General features: G+C 49.7%; 1 protein-coding gene across 3 annotated transcripts in view; it reads right to left on the minus strand.

Moving 5' to 3' along the window:
• The window catches only part of LOC140395250 (zinc finger and BTB domain-containing protein 7A-like), a 319,744-nt gene extending 305,126 nt beyond the window's left edge, over window positions 1-14,618 (minus strand). Inside the window, exon 1 of one of the 3 annotated variants that reach the window (XM_072482811.1) lies at window positions 14,428-14,618. The gene's annotated coding sequence lies outside the window, so the exon portion shown is untranslated. Of the gene's footprint in view, window positions 1-14,376 lie in introns of all 3 variants that reach the window. The other 2 variants (XM_072482808.1, XM_072482807.1) reach the window with 2 other exon arrangements.
• Window positions 14,619-14,882: the final 264 nt, after the last annotated feature.

Consider the following 14,882-nt stretch of genomic DNA (forward strand, 5'->3'; position numbering starts at 1 on the left):
TTGCTCTGGTCATATGCGCCCTGTGCAAAACCTTGAATTGTATCAGGCTTAGCCTGGCGCACGAGGACGACGAATTTACCCTACGTAGGGCATCAGCCCACAGCCCCTCCTCAATCTCTTCCCCCAGCTCTTCTTCCCATTTTCCTTTCAGCTCATCCACCATGATCTCCCCCTCGTCCCTCATTTCCCTGTATATATCCGACACCCTACCATCCCCCACCCATGTCCCCGAGATCACTCTATCTTGAATCTCCTGCGTCGGGAGCTGCGGGAATTCCCTCACCTGTTGCCTCGCAAAAGCCCTCAGTTGCATGTACCGAAATGCATTCCCTTGGGGCAACCCATATTTTTCCGTCAGCGCTCCCAGACTCGCAAACGTCCCGTCTACGAACAGGTCTCTCAGTTGCACAATCCCGGCTCTCTGCCATGCTCCAAATCCCCCATCTATTCTCCCCGGGACAAACCTATGATTATTTCTTATCGGGGACCGCACCGAGGCTCCCGTCCTTCCCCTATGTCGTCTCCACTGCCCCCAAATTTTCAGTGTTGCCACCACCACTGGACTTGTGGTGTATTTCTTCGGGGAGAACGGCAACGGCGCCATCGCCAGTGCTTGTAGGCTGGTTCCTTTGCAGGACGCCATCTCCAATCTCTTCCACGCCGCTCCCTCCCCTTCTCCCATCCACTTACACACCATTGAGATATTGGCGGCCCAGTAGTATTCACTTAGGCTCGGTAGTGCCAGTCCCCCCCTATCCCTGCTACGCTGCAAAAACCCCCTCCTCACTCTCGGGGTCTTCCCAGCCCACACAAAACTCATGACACTTTTCTCGATTTTCTTGAAAAAAGCCTTCGTGACCATCACCGGGAGGCACTGAAACACAAAAAGGAATCTCGGGAGGACTACCATTTTGACCGCCTGTACCCTACCCACCAGTGACAAGGGCACCATGTCCCATCTCTTAAAATCCTCCTCCATCTGTTCCACCAATCGTGTTAGATTAAGCCTATGTAAGGTTCCCCAACTCGTGGCTATCTGAATCCCTAAGTACCGGAAATCTCGTTACCTTCCTCAGCGGTAAATCATCTATTCCCCTGCTCTGCTCCCCCGGATGCACCACAAACAACTCACTCTTCCCCATATTCAATTTGTACCCCGAGAATTCCCCAAACTCCCCGAGTGTCTGCATTATCTCAGGCATCCCCTCCACTGGGTCCGCAACATACAGCAATAAATCATCTGCATAAAATGATACCCGGTGTTCTTCTCCTCCCCTGAGTACTCCCCTCCACTTCCTGGAGCCCCTCAGTGCTATGGCCAGGGCAAACAGTAACGGAGACAGGGGACACCCCTGCCTCGTCCCTCTATAAAGACCGAAGTAGTCAGACCTCTGCCTGTTCGTGACCACACTCGCCACCGGGGCCCTATACAGCAGCTGTACCCATCCAATAAACCCTTCTCCAAAACCAAATCTCCTCAGCACTTCCCACAGATAGTCCCACTCCACTCTGGTCGAATGCTTTCTCGGCGTCCATAGCCACCACTATCTCCGCCTCCCCCTCTGGTGAGGGCATCATCATCACCCCTAGCAGTCTCCGTGTTCGTGTTCAGCTGTCTCCCCTTAACAAACCCAGTTTGATCCTAGTGGACCACCCCCGGGACACAGTCCTCTATCCTCGTCGCCATCACCTTGGCTAGGAGCTTAGCATCTACGTTTAAAAGGGAAATGGGCCTGTAGGACCCACACTGCAGCGGGTCTTTTTCCTTCTTCAAAAAGGAGCGATATCGTTGCCTCCGACATAGTCGGGGGCAACTTCCCCCTTTCCCTGGCCTCATTAAAGGTTCTCGTCAAAAGCGGGGCCAGTAGGTCCATATATTTCCTATAAAATTCAACCGGGAATCCGTCCAGTCCCGGGGCCTTCCCCGCTTGCATGCTCCCAATCCCTTTTACCTCCATCTCAATCTGTGCTCCCAGTCCCGCCCTCTCCTGCTCCTCCACCTTCGGGAATTCCAGCTGATCCAGGAAACACATCATTCCCTCCTTCCCCTCCGAGGGCTGAGCCTTATATAACCTCTCAGAATGCCTTGAACTCTCTCCGCTCCCCGTTCCATCTCTCCCTCCTCATCTCTCACCCCACCTATCTCCCTCGCTGCTCCCCTCTTCCTCCATTGGTGGGCCAGTAGCCAACTCGCCTTCTCTCCATACTCATACTGTACACCCTGTGCCCTCCTCCACTGTGCCTCTGCCTTACCCGTGGTCAGCAGGTCAAATTCCACATGTAACCTTTGTCTTTCCCTGTACAGTCCCTCCTCCGGTGCCTCTGCATATTGCCTGTCCGCCCTCAGAGGTTCTTTCAACAATTGCTCCCTTTCTTTACCCTCTTGCTTCCCTTTATGTGCCCTTATGGATATCAGCTCCCCTCTGACCACCGCCTTCAACGCCTCCCAGACCACTCCCACCTGAACCTCTCCATTGTCATTAAGCTCCAAGTACCTTTCGATACACCCCCTCACCCTTTGACACACCCCCTCATCCGCCAATAAGCCCATATCCATTCTCCAGAGTGGGTGCTGTTCTTTTTCCTCTCCTACCTCCAGGTCTACCCAATGTGGAGCGTGGTCCGAAATGGCTATGGCCGTATACTCCGTCCCTGTCGCCTTCGGAATCAGTGCCCTTCCCAAGACAAAAAAGTCTATCCGTGAGTATACTTTGTGAACATGGGAGAAAAATGAGAACTCCTTACTCCTAGGCCTACTAAATCTCCAGGGATCCACTCCTCCCATCTGCTCCATGAAGTCCTTGAGCACCCTGGCCGCTGCCGGCCTCCTCCCGGTCCTGGACCTCGACCGGTCCAGCCCTGGATCAAGTACCGTATTGAAGTCTCCCCCCATTACCAACTTTCCCGCCTCCAGGTCCAGGATACGCCCCAACATACGCCTCATAAAATTTGCATCATCCCAGTTCGGGGCGTGTACGTTCACCAGAACCACCGCCTCGCCTTGTAATCTGCCACTCACCATCACATATCTACCCCCACTATCCGCCACTATGGTCTTTGCCTCAAACAGTACCCGTTTCCCCACTAAGATAGTAACCCCCCTGTTCTTCGCATCTAAACCCGAATTAAACACCTGCCCCACCCATCCTTTACGTAGTCTGACCTGGTCTATCAGTTTCATAGATTTCATAGAATTTACAGTGCAGAAGGAGGCCATTCGGCCCATCGAGTCTGCACCGGCTCTTGGAAAGAGCACCCTATCCGAGGTCCACACCTCTACCCTATCCCCATAACCCAGTAACCCCACCCAACACTAATGGCAATTTTGGACACTAAGGGCAATTTATCATGGCCAATCCACCTAACCTCAGGTGCGTCTCCTGGAACATAACCACATCTGCCTTTAATTTCTTTAGGTGTGCGAGTACCCGTGCCCTTTTAATCGGCCCGTTCAGCCCTCTCACGTTCCACGTGATCAGCCGGGTTGGGGGGCTCTTTACCCCCCCCCCCCTTGTCGACTAGCCATCCCCTTTTTTAACCCAGCTCCTCACCCGGTTCCCATGTACCCGTATATCCCACCGACTGTGCACTCCCGCCTCGACCACCCCTTCCCATAACAGCTCCCCCTTCTCCTTAGCAGCAGCAACCAAGTTAACCCCCCTCTCTCCGCTAGATCCCCCTCTAGCGTAGTTGCACCCCCCATGTTGCTCCCAGAAGTCAGCGAACTCTGGCTGACCTCGGCTTCCCCCCTTATCCTCGGCCCCCCACTGTGCGAGGCCCCCTCCTTCCTGCGTCCCCGTTCCCGCCACAATTACCATAGCGCGGGAACAAAGCCCGCGTTGCCCACTCGGCCCCGCCCCTAATGGCCCCTTCTCCTTCCCCTTTCCGTCCCACCGGCGCCCACGGTTCCCCATACTCCTCCTCCCCCTCCCCCCCCCCAAACATGGGGAAGAGAGAAAAGTTACAGGATCGCAGAATTATCAAATTGAAAAATCATTCCCCCCCCCTTCCCCTTCCTCGCCCCACATAATCACCCCACCACTTTGTCCCAGAAGCTCTTTCTCTCGCCAGACTATTCCAGCTTCTCGTCCACAATGAATGTCCACGCCTCTTCTGCCGTCTCAAAGTAGTGGTGCTTCCCTTGGTGTGTGACCCACAGTCTCGCCGGTTGCAACATTCCAAACTGAACCTTCTTTTTGTGAAGCACCGCCTTAGCCCGATTGAAACTTGCCCTCCTTCTCGCCACCTCCGCACTCCAATCCTGGTATACGTGGATCACCGCGTTCTCCCACCTACAGCTCCGAGTTTTCTTCGCCCATCTGAGGACTGTCTCTCTGTCCTTGTAGCAGAGAAACCTCACCACTATAGCTCGAGGTATTTCTCCAGCCTTTGATCTTCGCGCCAGAACTCGATAGGCTCCCTCCACCTCCAAAAGGGCCCGTCGGGGCCTCCGATCCCATTAGCGAGTGAAGCATCGTGCTCACATATGTCCCGACGTCCGCCCCTTCTGCGACTTCGGGAAGACCCAGGACTCTTAAATTCTTCCTCCTCGAGTTATTCTCCAGTGCTTCCAACCTCTCCACACACCTTTTGTGCTGCGCCTCGTGCGTTTCTGCCTTCACCACCAGGCCCTGTATTTCATCCTCGTTTGCCTTCACAACCCGATGCTCCAGCTCTTGGGTCCTCTGCTCCTCCTTCAGCCCTTCAATCGCCTGTAATATCGGGGCCAACACTTCCTTCTTCAACTCCTTCTTCAGCTCTTCCACACAGCGCCGCAGGAACTCTTGTTGCTCCGGGCCCCATAACAAACGGACACCTTCCGACGCCATCTTGCTTTGAGCTTCTCTTCCTTGCCGCTGCTCCAGAGGATCCTCCGTAATCCGGCCGCTATCCTCTCCCTTTTCCATGCTTGTCCGGGGGGATTCCCTTCTGGTTTACCGCACAGTGTTTTTGGCCGTTTAAATTGCCGTTGGGGCTCCTATTAAGAGCCCAAAAGTCCGTTCCAACGGGAGATGCCGAAACGTGCGACTCAGCTGGTCACTGCCGCACCCGGAAGTCCAGAGTTTAACCTCATTAAAGATTGACAGAAGCTAAAGGTGGTTGACCCAGCAGAGCTGTTTAATTCTGCATCACAAAGCTTCTGGTCAGTGCCTCACCTCGCAGTCTCATGGTTAGCAGCATGTTGGAGCTAGTGTCCGAGATCAATAACTGCAGAAAAATGTTATCAACCGAATATAGCAGGAAGCCATGTGCATCAGGGAATCAAAGCCAAAGGCTTTACAGCTATTGTATACAAACAGGATGCTGCCAACTTCTTCCATTTGAATCATGGTTCTGCTGGAGACACTTGGATCGAATTCTGTGGCTGGGAAGCAGTAATGGAGTTCGCAACTTACATTTGAAGGTGGTTTGCTCTGGAGGTCCTGATGGATATTCATGGAGGAGAGAGAGAATTAGAGGGGATGGAAGAAACATGCAAGGGAATGAAGATAATGTGTTAAATCAAACAACACTTTGATTGATCGTCCAGGGATCTACTGGCAAGTGCATCAGAAGGCTGTTGTCAGACTCGCTTTCTTCGAGTTTTAACTGGTCCTATGAGTGTTTTTTAAAAAGCATGCAGAGACTATGGTACAAATGGAAGAGGTTGACTGGAGGAGTAGGATACATGACACTATCCTGACTTGGAAAATATTTAGGCTGTTTCTGGATCATCACTGGGTCAAAGTCCTGGAAGTCCTTTCAAAACAGCACTGTTGAAGTACCTTTACCACACCGGCTGCAGTAGTTAAAAGTTGGGCAATAAATGCTAGCCTTGCCCGTGATACCTACAGATCCAAATATATATATTTTTTATTTTAATTTAGGAGTAATAAATTATTTTTTCCCCCCAATTTAGGGGCAATTTAGCGTGGCCAATCCATCAACCCAGCACATGTTTTTGGTTGTGCGGATGAGACCCACATTGACTTGCAGACATGGGGAGAATGTGAAAACTCCACATGGAGAGTGACACGGGGCCGGATCGAACCCGGGTCCTCAGCACCGTGACAAATAAATAAATATAATACAGGCTTCACACACAAGAAATACAGTCCACGGTGTTTCTCAGATTGTGCTTTTGAAACTCTCCAAAAAACACCTCAGTTGTAAAACTGGCCTTGTTGCACTTTGCATTCTTATGCCATCATGTGTGGCACCCAGTATGTCAATTACAACAGTTCAATTTGTTGGCAGGATTTAGAATTGTTCTGTCTTGCCTGCTGGATGCAAGAAATGTCAAATGGATCTTGTGACTGAGCCAATAACCATCTGACGGAACTTATATTGTTAATGGCGAGGCGTTTTCAGAACCCCAAAATGTATCATGGAGTTCAACCAATCTCCCCCTTTAATGGATTGTTGCTTTTGAAGCACACGGCTTGTTCCCCAGGTGTGATATTACAATTAAGGACATGTGGTTTTTAACACATAACAATGTTTATTCCATGAACTCAAATTAACCTATTAAATAAACATTGGATCTCTTAACACCCCTTACTTCAAAGATAGCCCCGAACATAATACAACACTAAATAATCCCTCAAAATGTTCCTTCAAACATCCAAAAGGCTTCAAACCTTCAAAAACAGTAACACACAAGGTCACAATTAATATATATTTTCTGTTTTATGGCAGAGATATATCAGCTTGGTTGACTTCAGCTCCAGCACCTTGCTTTTTCTTCCTGCAGCTCTCTGGAAACACACAGAAACACCCAAGCTGCTTCCTCAAACCTGGCTTTCTCCCTTCAAGCAGATCACAGCAAACCAGAACTTCTCAAGCTGCTGTCTCAAACTGGCTTTCGCCTTTTAAGCAGCTCACAGCAAAAACAGCCAGGCACTTTTAAACTGCGCTCAGCAAAACCAGCTAGGCACTTTTCCAAACTGAAACTTTAAAATGGCTGAATTGAGCTCAGCTCCACCCACTCTGACATCACTGTTTTCTTAAAGGTACATTGCTTAAACATCCATTTCTTAAAGGTACTCTCACATGACAATATATAGAATACTGGATAAGCAATATTTTTCCCCATCCATGATTTATTTTGCCATAAACTCTCTACTCTCACGAGGGACTCAAAACCTCCGAAGTCGGAGGCCTGGCTATCAGATATGGCGAGCTTTCTCGGTCTGGAGAAGATTAAGTTCGCTTTGAGAGGGTCACTGTATGGGTTCGGCCGGAGGTGGCAACCATTTATTGACTTCTTCACGGAAAATTAATCGTCAGCATGGGGGGGGGGGGTTAGGCTGGTCCTTGTGGGAGGGGACCTGGTTTTCTTGCACTATAATGACTGTTTTATATTATTGTTGTTTATTGTGCCAAAAAGTGTTAACAAAATTGTTAATCAAAAAAAACCTCTACTCTCACACAACCTCAACTCCATACTAAATTGATCCATATTTGGCTGCAATTGAAATGCTGCAGGATTAAAAACTACTCACTTCATCTAAATTGACTTGCTTCTCCTTCATTGAACTTATCAAGTCCTTTCTTAAAAGTGCAGGGTAACCTGTTACAAAGGTAAACCAGCTCAGGAGAAAGAAAATACTTACATCTGTAAAGCACTTTTTCACGTCCACCAGACATCTCAAAACATTTTTTTTTACAGCCAATTAAGTATTTTATTGAAGTGTTGTCACCTGCTGTAACATAGGAAATATTTTTTTTTCTTAAAACGCATTTTATTCAAACTTGTATCAAAGTAGGTTACAGCAAATAAACACCCGGGAAACATTCTTCCCAACAATCAACTATAGTTTGTACAGATTTTCCTCCTTTTTTATCCCCCCCCCCCCCCCCCCCCCGACGAACATCTCCTCAAACACGGTCACAAATATCCCCCACCTTTTCTCAAACTCCCCTGCTGAGTCCCTTAACTCATACTTTATCTTCTCTAATGGCAGGAGGTCGTACAGGTCACCCAGCCATGCTGCTACCCCCGGTGGCGATGCCGACCGCCACTCCAGCAAAATTTGTCGCCGTGCAAGCAGAGAGGCGAAGGCCATGACATCGTCCTTCCTCCTCTCCATGAGCTCCGGCTTCTCTGAAACACCAAATATCGCCACAAGAGGGTCCGGGTCCACTCCCTCCTCCACTATCCTGGCTAGGACCGCAAACACGCCCATCCAGAATCTTCCCAATTTTTCACAACCCCAAAACATGTGCGCATGATTCGCTGGCCACCGCCCACACCTCACACTCATCTGCTACCCCCTGAAAGAACCCACTCATTCTCGCCCAAGTCATATGCACTCTGTGCACCACCTTAAACTGTATCAGGCTCATCCTTGCACAAGAGGAGGTCCCGTTTACCCTTTGCAGTGCCTCACTCTATACTCCCCAATTGATCTCCATTCCCAACTCCGCTTCCCATTTCACCTTGATCTTCACCACCCGCTCGCCTCCCTGCTCCCCCAGCCACTTCCCTCTCCTTCCACATCCGGAAGCAGCAGTCGCTCCAGCAGGGTGTATCCCGGCAATCTAGGGAATCCCTTCCAGACCTTTTGTGCAAAGTCCCTAACCTGTAGATACCTGAACTCACTACCCCTCGGCAGCTCTACCCTCTCCCTTAGCTCCTCCAGACTGGCAAACCCTTCCTCCAAAGACAAATCCCTCACCTTGACCAGCCCCACTTCCCTCCACCTCCTGTATACATTATCCATCCCCCCCCGGCTCAAACCCATGATTCTCACACAGCGGCGTTAGCACCGACATTCCTTCCATCCTAAAATGCCTCCTCAGCTGATTCCATATCTTCACCGTGGACTGCACCACTGGGCTCCCTGAATACCTACTCGGAGCCATTGGCAATGCTACCGTCACCATAGCCCTCAAACTAGACCCCTTACAAGATTCCTCCTCCATCCTAACCCACTCTACCCCTTCTCCTTCCCACCACCACCACACTTTGTCCACATTCGCTGCCAATAATAATGAAGCAAGTTTGGCAACGCCAACCCACCCTGCTGCCTCTGTCGCAGGGTCCTCCCCACCCTCGGCACCTTCCCCACCCATACAAAGTCAGAGATGATTGTGTGCACTTTCCGAAAAAAGGCCTTTGGTATAAAAGATCAGGAGAGCCTGAAAGATAAACAAGAACCTCGGCAGAATATTCATTTTCACCACTTCGACCCTTTCCGCCAACCTTAAGTGCAGTGGATCACACCTCTTAAGATCCTCCCAGCTTCGTTAAGTTCCACTTTTGGAGCCCTGTCCATGGAGCCCCGTCCATTCCCTCGCTACTTGAATCCCCAAGTACCTAAACCTATCCCCCCTAAATTAGCCCGCTATGCCAGCTCATTCACCGGGAATACCTCGCTTTTCCCTACATTCAGCTTGTATCCAGAGAACCCTCCAAACCTCCTCAACAGACCCATAATCCTTCCCATACTCTCCAACGGATCCGAAACATACAGCAAGACGACATCGGCATAAAGCGACACCCGATGCTCCCTCTGTCCCATAATTATCCCTTGCCACTCTGCCAACCCCCCCCCCCCCCCCCGAGAGCCATCGCCAACGGCTCTATGGCCAGCGCAAACAGCAGCGGCGACAGCGGGCACTCCTGCCTCGTAGCCCTGTGTAAGTCAAAGCTTTGTGAACTCATATCATTCGTCCTCACCCTCGCTCTTGGTGCCATACAGCAACCGCACCCATGCCACAAATCTCAGCCCAAACCCAAACCTTCAAACAAGTACCGCCACTCCATCCGATCAAATGCTTTTCCCGTGTCCATGGACACCACCACCTCCGGTACCAGAACTCTCGACGGATTCATCACCACATTCAATAGCCGTCTTACATTACTCACGAGCTGCCTGCCCTTCTGCAACCAACCCCGGGACACAACCCTCCATCCTCCCCGCCAATAACTTAGCCAATACTTTCACATCCGTGTTCAATAGTGATATGGGTCTATACGACCCACATTCCACTGGATCCTTCCCTTTTTTTGGAATTAGTGTGATTACTGCTTGCTTCATCGTCTCCGGCAACTCCCCCTTCTCCAGTGCTTCATTAAACGCCCCCAACAGATGTAGTGCCAGGTCCGCTGCAAATTCCTTATAAAATTCTGCCGGGTACCCATCCGGCCCAGGGGCCTTCCCCGACTTCATACCCCTGATACTATCCAGCACCTCCCTCAGCCCCAGGGGCTCCTCCAACGCCTGCCTCTTTGCTTCCTCCACCTGGGGAAATTCCAGCTCGTCCAGAAACCACCCCATGTCCCCCTCCTCTCCTCCTGGGTCTGCCTCATAAAGTCGCTGGTAATACTCTCTAAATGCCTCATTTATCTTCCCTGGCTCTGACACCATATCCCCAACCCCAGTCCGGATCTTCAATATTTCCCTGGATGCAGCCTGCCTCCGCAGCTGGTGCGCCTTCTCCCCATACTCGTATTGCACCCCTCTTGCCCTATGCAGTGTAACATAGGAAATATGGCTGCCAGTATGCACACCGCAGGCTCCCACAAACAGCAATGTGATAATGACTGGATAATCTTGTTCCTTTTCTGTATGACGTTGATTGAGGGATGCAAAAGTGTGCCATGGAATTTTTTTTACTTCCACCAAGCAGGCAGATAAGGCTTGGACTTCTCACCCGAATGATGGCACCTTTGACAGTACAGCGCTCCCTCAATACTGCACTCACCCGAAAGATGGCACCGTTGACAGTGCAGCACTCCGTCAATACTGCACTCAACCAAATGATGGCACCTTTTTACAGTGCAGCACTCCCTCAATACTGAACTCACCCAAAAGATGGCACATTTGACAGTGCAGCATTCGCTCCATACTGCACTCACCCAAAAGATGGCACCTTTGACAGTGCAGCACACCCTCAATACTGCACTCCAGTGTCACCCTTGGTTTGCCATCTAACCTGCCTACTTATTTTGTTAGCAAGTCAGTCTTGCAAGTGAGTTTTACATTACAAGGAACAGTCCAATCTTATAGACCCAGTCATTTCTCAACCCTCAATCATATTGTGCATTTCTCCAACATGAAGATCATTTACCCATCCTCGTGACTAAAATGCAAGTTAGGCTCACATTGTCTTGTTGTCTTCCTCTGTACCCTCGCTCAAATCTATAAAGCTTTAACATCGATCTCCAGATATGGAAGCAGGAGAGGATGTGGGGAGAAAATCAAAACTGGGCACAATGTCCAAGTTAAGTACAGTATTTAGTTTTGCAATTTATAGACGAGCAACACTTCAATGAACTGTATTTTCCTCCTTCAGCTTTTGAAACATTTACAGCTGGCCAGTGAAAAGCCCCTTATTTGCAATGAACAAGTAGAACATTGATCATTTATCAGTAAAAATTAACTGTTGGATTACATCAGCTAGAAACAACCTATATGCACAGTTCCCCAATATTTCTTTCCTGTGTCCTACTCCTCCTTCCCCACCCCCTTTCCAATAGAGTTTAGCATATTTCAGAACAACTCAAACAATGGAAAATGATTGTCCAGACAAAAATGTTTAGTGCCGCTTTTGATCATTTATCCACACAGATCATACTCAAAAATAAAACACATGAAATATAATGGTGTCCACAGATAATATCCACAACACAAAGGGTTGCAAATCTGACAGAAATAAACAAATAACACTCACTTAATAACACCGCTTATAAATGTGACAAATTTGATTACTTTTGCAAATTAGCAAAAAGCTTAGCTTTCAGTCCTACCCAGAGACCCACAGTTTAATACAAATGCAAGATGTGTGTAGGTTAAGGGGGCGGCACGGTAGCAGTGATTAGCACTGTTGCTTCACAGCGCCAGGGACCCGGGTTCGATTCCCGGCTTGAGTCACTGTCCATGCGGAGTCTACACGTGTCTCCCTGTGTCTGCGTGGGTTTCCTCCGGGTGTTCCGGTTTCCTGCCACAATTCCTGAAAGACATGCTTGTTAGGAGAATTGGGCATTCTGAATTCTCCCTCAGTGTACCTGAACAGGTGCCATAATGTGGCAACTAGAGGATTTTCCACAGTAACTTGATTGCAGTGTTAATGCAAGTCTACTTGTGACAGTAATAAAGACTATTATTATTATAATAAAATACACCACCACTTTCAACATCAAACTGGAAGCACAAGGCCCGATTATCTTTGGAACCAATAGTGGTCATGTGCCAATTTATATTGTATAGATTAGAATCATAGAATCTCTATAGTGCAGAAGGAGGCCATTCAGCTCATCCAGTGCACACTGACCCTCTGAAAGAGCACCTCTGGTAACCTGGCATGGCCTAGTTTTATGCCCGATTAAATTGGATATCTTAAATTAAATAATTGGAGACTTTAAATCAAACTGCAATTAAACCTCAGGCAGGCTGATGGGAATTCAGACTTGACCAAAGTAAAATACACAACCCAGAGACAAACTACCAGAATATGTCTGGACTTGCCCTGTCAATCACACATCAGGAGATCATCGATTCAATTGATACGCATTGATTTGTTTTGGGTTGCCCAGACCGAGCCAGACTTTCGGGCACCCAGAATTCCCGCTGTTACCTTATTTGGCAACAGGTTACGTGCAAACAACTCCACTGGGGATGGACGCCTGGGAGCAGATCCCAGTATCCTGTCAAGCAGTCATCATCTCATCCATCGAGTGTTGGGACCCCCTCCCGGGCCTCATTGGCGGAAAGTTAGAGAAGTTTCTGGAAAGGTGCAAAGGGAGGGGGATAAAGGTATAGACACCCAAGACATACTCTGGCAAAGACTCAGTGTGAAAGGTGACCTTGACCATCCAGAAGACTGACCAGAGAAAGAAGGAAGCTACAAGTGAGACCCACCTTCGCAACGACGGACCCAAGACTCTCAGAATCAGAGCCACGGCTCAACCGAAGCCATCTTTATGGGTAGTATAACGAACCTTGGGAATCTTTAGTATATGTTTTGGTGAATTTAAGGGTTAATATTGTTGTTGAATAAAATTGGTTTGAATTTATACTTTTGTCCCTTGTTCTCACTAATAACGACATCTGGGTAAAACTTGTAATTAAAATACTGATTGAAGTATCTGAGATTTTACAGATACAAACACCCCCACCCTATAACCCCTCCTAACCGTTGGATGCAATTGGATGATGTAGAATGGTCAATCCACCTAACCTGCATACCTTTGGAGTGTGGGAGGAATCCAGAGCACCCGGAGGAAACCCACGCATATGCACAGGGAGAATGTGCAAACTCCACACAGTCACTCAAGGTTCGAGTTGAACCCGGGTCTCTGGCACTGTGAGGCAGCAGTGCTCACCACTCTGCCACCCTATACCTCCAAATACTGTGCAAGGCAGGTTTGAGTCGTCAGGCACCCCCAGAAAGAAATATATGCACACCCACATACAAAATATTTGGCATAACAAGCCCCACAGGTAAAAGGAAGTGTTTGGCAAATCTGATGCATTGCCTAATGCGATGAAGCTGACTCCTCCCTGTGGTGTCACCTTGGCTGACAAGAGCAGGGCCTGTATTCAGTGTCCAACACTCACAAATTTCAAAGAAAATGCTAAACATATTGCAAAGCGAAACAAATTAAAGCCTAGATTGTACAGTGACCCTGAACAAGGGGACATGGAGCAGGGCAACAGTGGAAGTCAGTGTGAGGGTGGCTGAGAAAACTCCAGAAGCTTCCTCTTTGAACTTTCACCAGTGCTGCCCAGCCACAGGCAGGTAGGCACCATTTGTCCAATTGTGTTGGCAGAGAGTGACCCCCAACAGCTTAACAATTCACCACTCCTTCCTTTCACGACATTATAAAGCAACATCTTTGCCATTTAACCTCTAAAAGCACAGGCAGTCGCACTGCTGAGCCATTATTAGTGCGCACTGGATGCCATGCCCACCTTCCCTTTAAGATTAGGATCTTTTAAGAAGCTCTCCCTCTTGAGGACTCAACCTAACTTCATGGCCGACATGTCCCGCCCGCCCGCGCGCTTCCCCATCCTAGGGCCTGCGTCACAATCAGCCCCCATCGCCCAGCCGCCGTTGGTCGGCGCGCCTGTCAATATCTCCAAGCAGGGCTTGCTTGCTTGGCTTGGTTGCAGAGCCTGTCGATGGGCGCCCGCGGCCTCACTATCTCGCGCGGTGGATCCTGGGAGCCGTAGTCCGCCTCTCCCCCGCCAACAGCCGCGGAGGCCCGGCGAACTGCAGCTCCCAGCGGGCAGCGCGCCGCGCACGCGCGCTTCCCTCACCCTCCCTCTGCTCGGTCAGTCGGGGGGGCGAAACGTAAGCAAATGTACAGTATAGAGTACAGTAAGGAGAGAGAGGCCGGCCGGCGCGCCGATTTCCGCATAACACGCTGCTAAGCGTCAATTTTACCTCAGATCTGAGGCGGCTTGGCGAAGGTAGAAGCGAAGGCTGAGCAGGTACCTGGTGGTCTGGAGTCTGCTTGGGTTGAGGCCCAAGGTTTAGATGTGTCACCCACACTCACTCCCTCCCTCTCACTCACTCTTACTATCTGCCAATGGCCCGTATGTAACTCACCCCCTTCCTGGTTCCACCAGGACCTCCCCTCTCTTAAAGCGGTCTTGTGCCCTCCCTGTGAGTATCAGGGTCCCAACCTCCCTGCCTCATCTTCCCTCTTTAAAAATAAACAACCTGCAAACCCACAAACAGAAGGCTCTTGCCTCCTGGAGGATAATTCTCTCCTTCCTGCTGCGGTGAGGGTCTCCTACTGGTGTGCCCCCCGCCCGCCCCCTCCCTTAAAGCTGTAAAATTTCCCACCCCGCCCCCGGCCGGGCCTCTGCCTCTTCCTTTACCAAAGCAAAGTGTCTCATCAAAAGCATATCTGTTCCTGCTGGGAGTGGACTGAAAGGGTCTCCCTT

The sequence above is a fragment of the Scyliorhinus torazame genome, chromosome 18 (genome assembly GCF_047496885.1).
Source record: "Scyliorhinus torazame isolate Kashiwa2021f chromosome 18, sScyTor2.1, whole genome shotgun sequence".
NCBI lineage: Eukaryota > Metazoa > Chordata > Chondrichthyes > Carcharhiniformes > Scyliorhinidae > Scyliorhinus > Scyliorhinus torazame.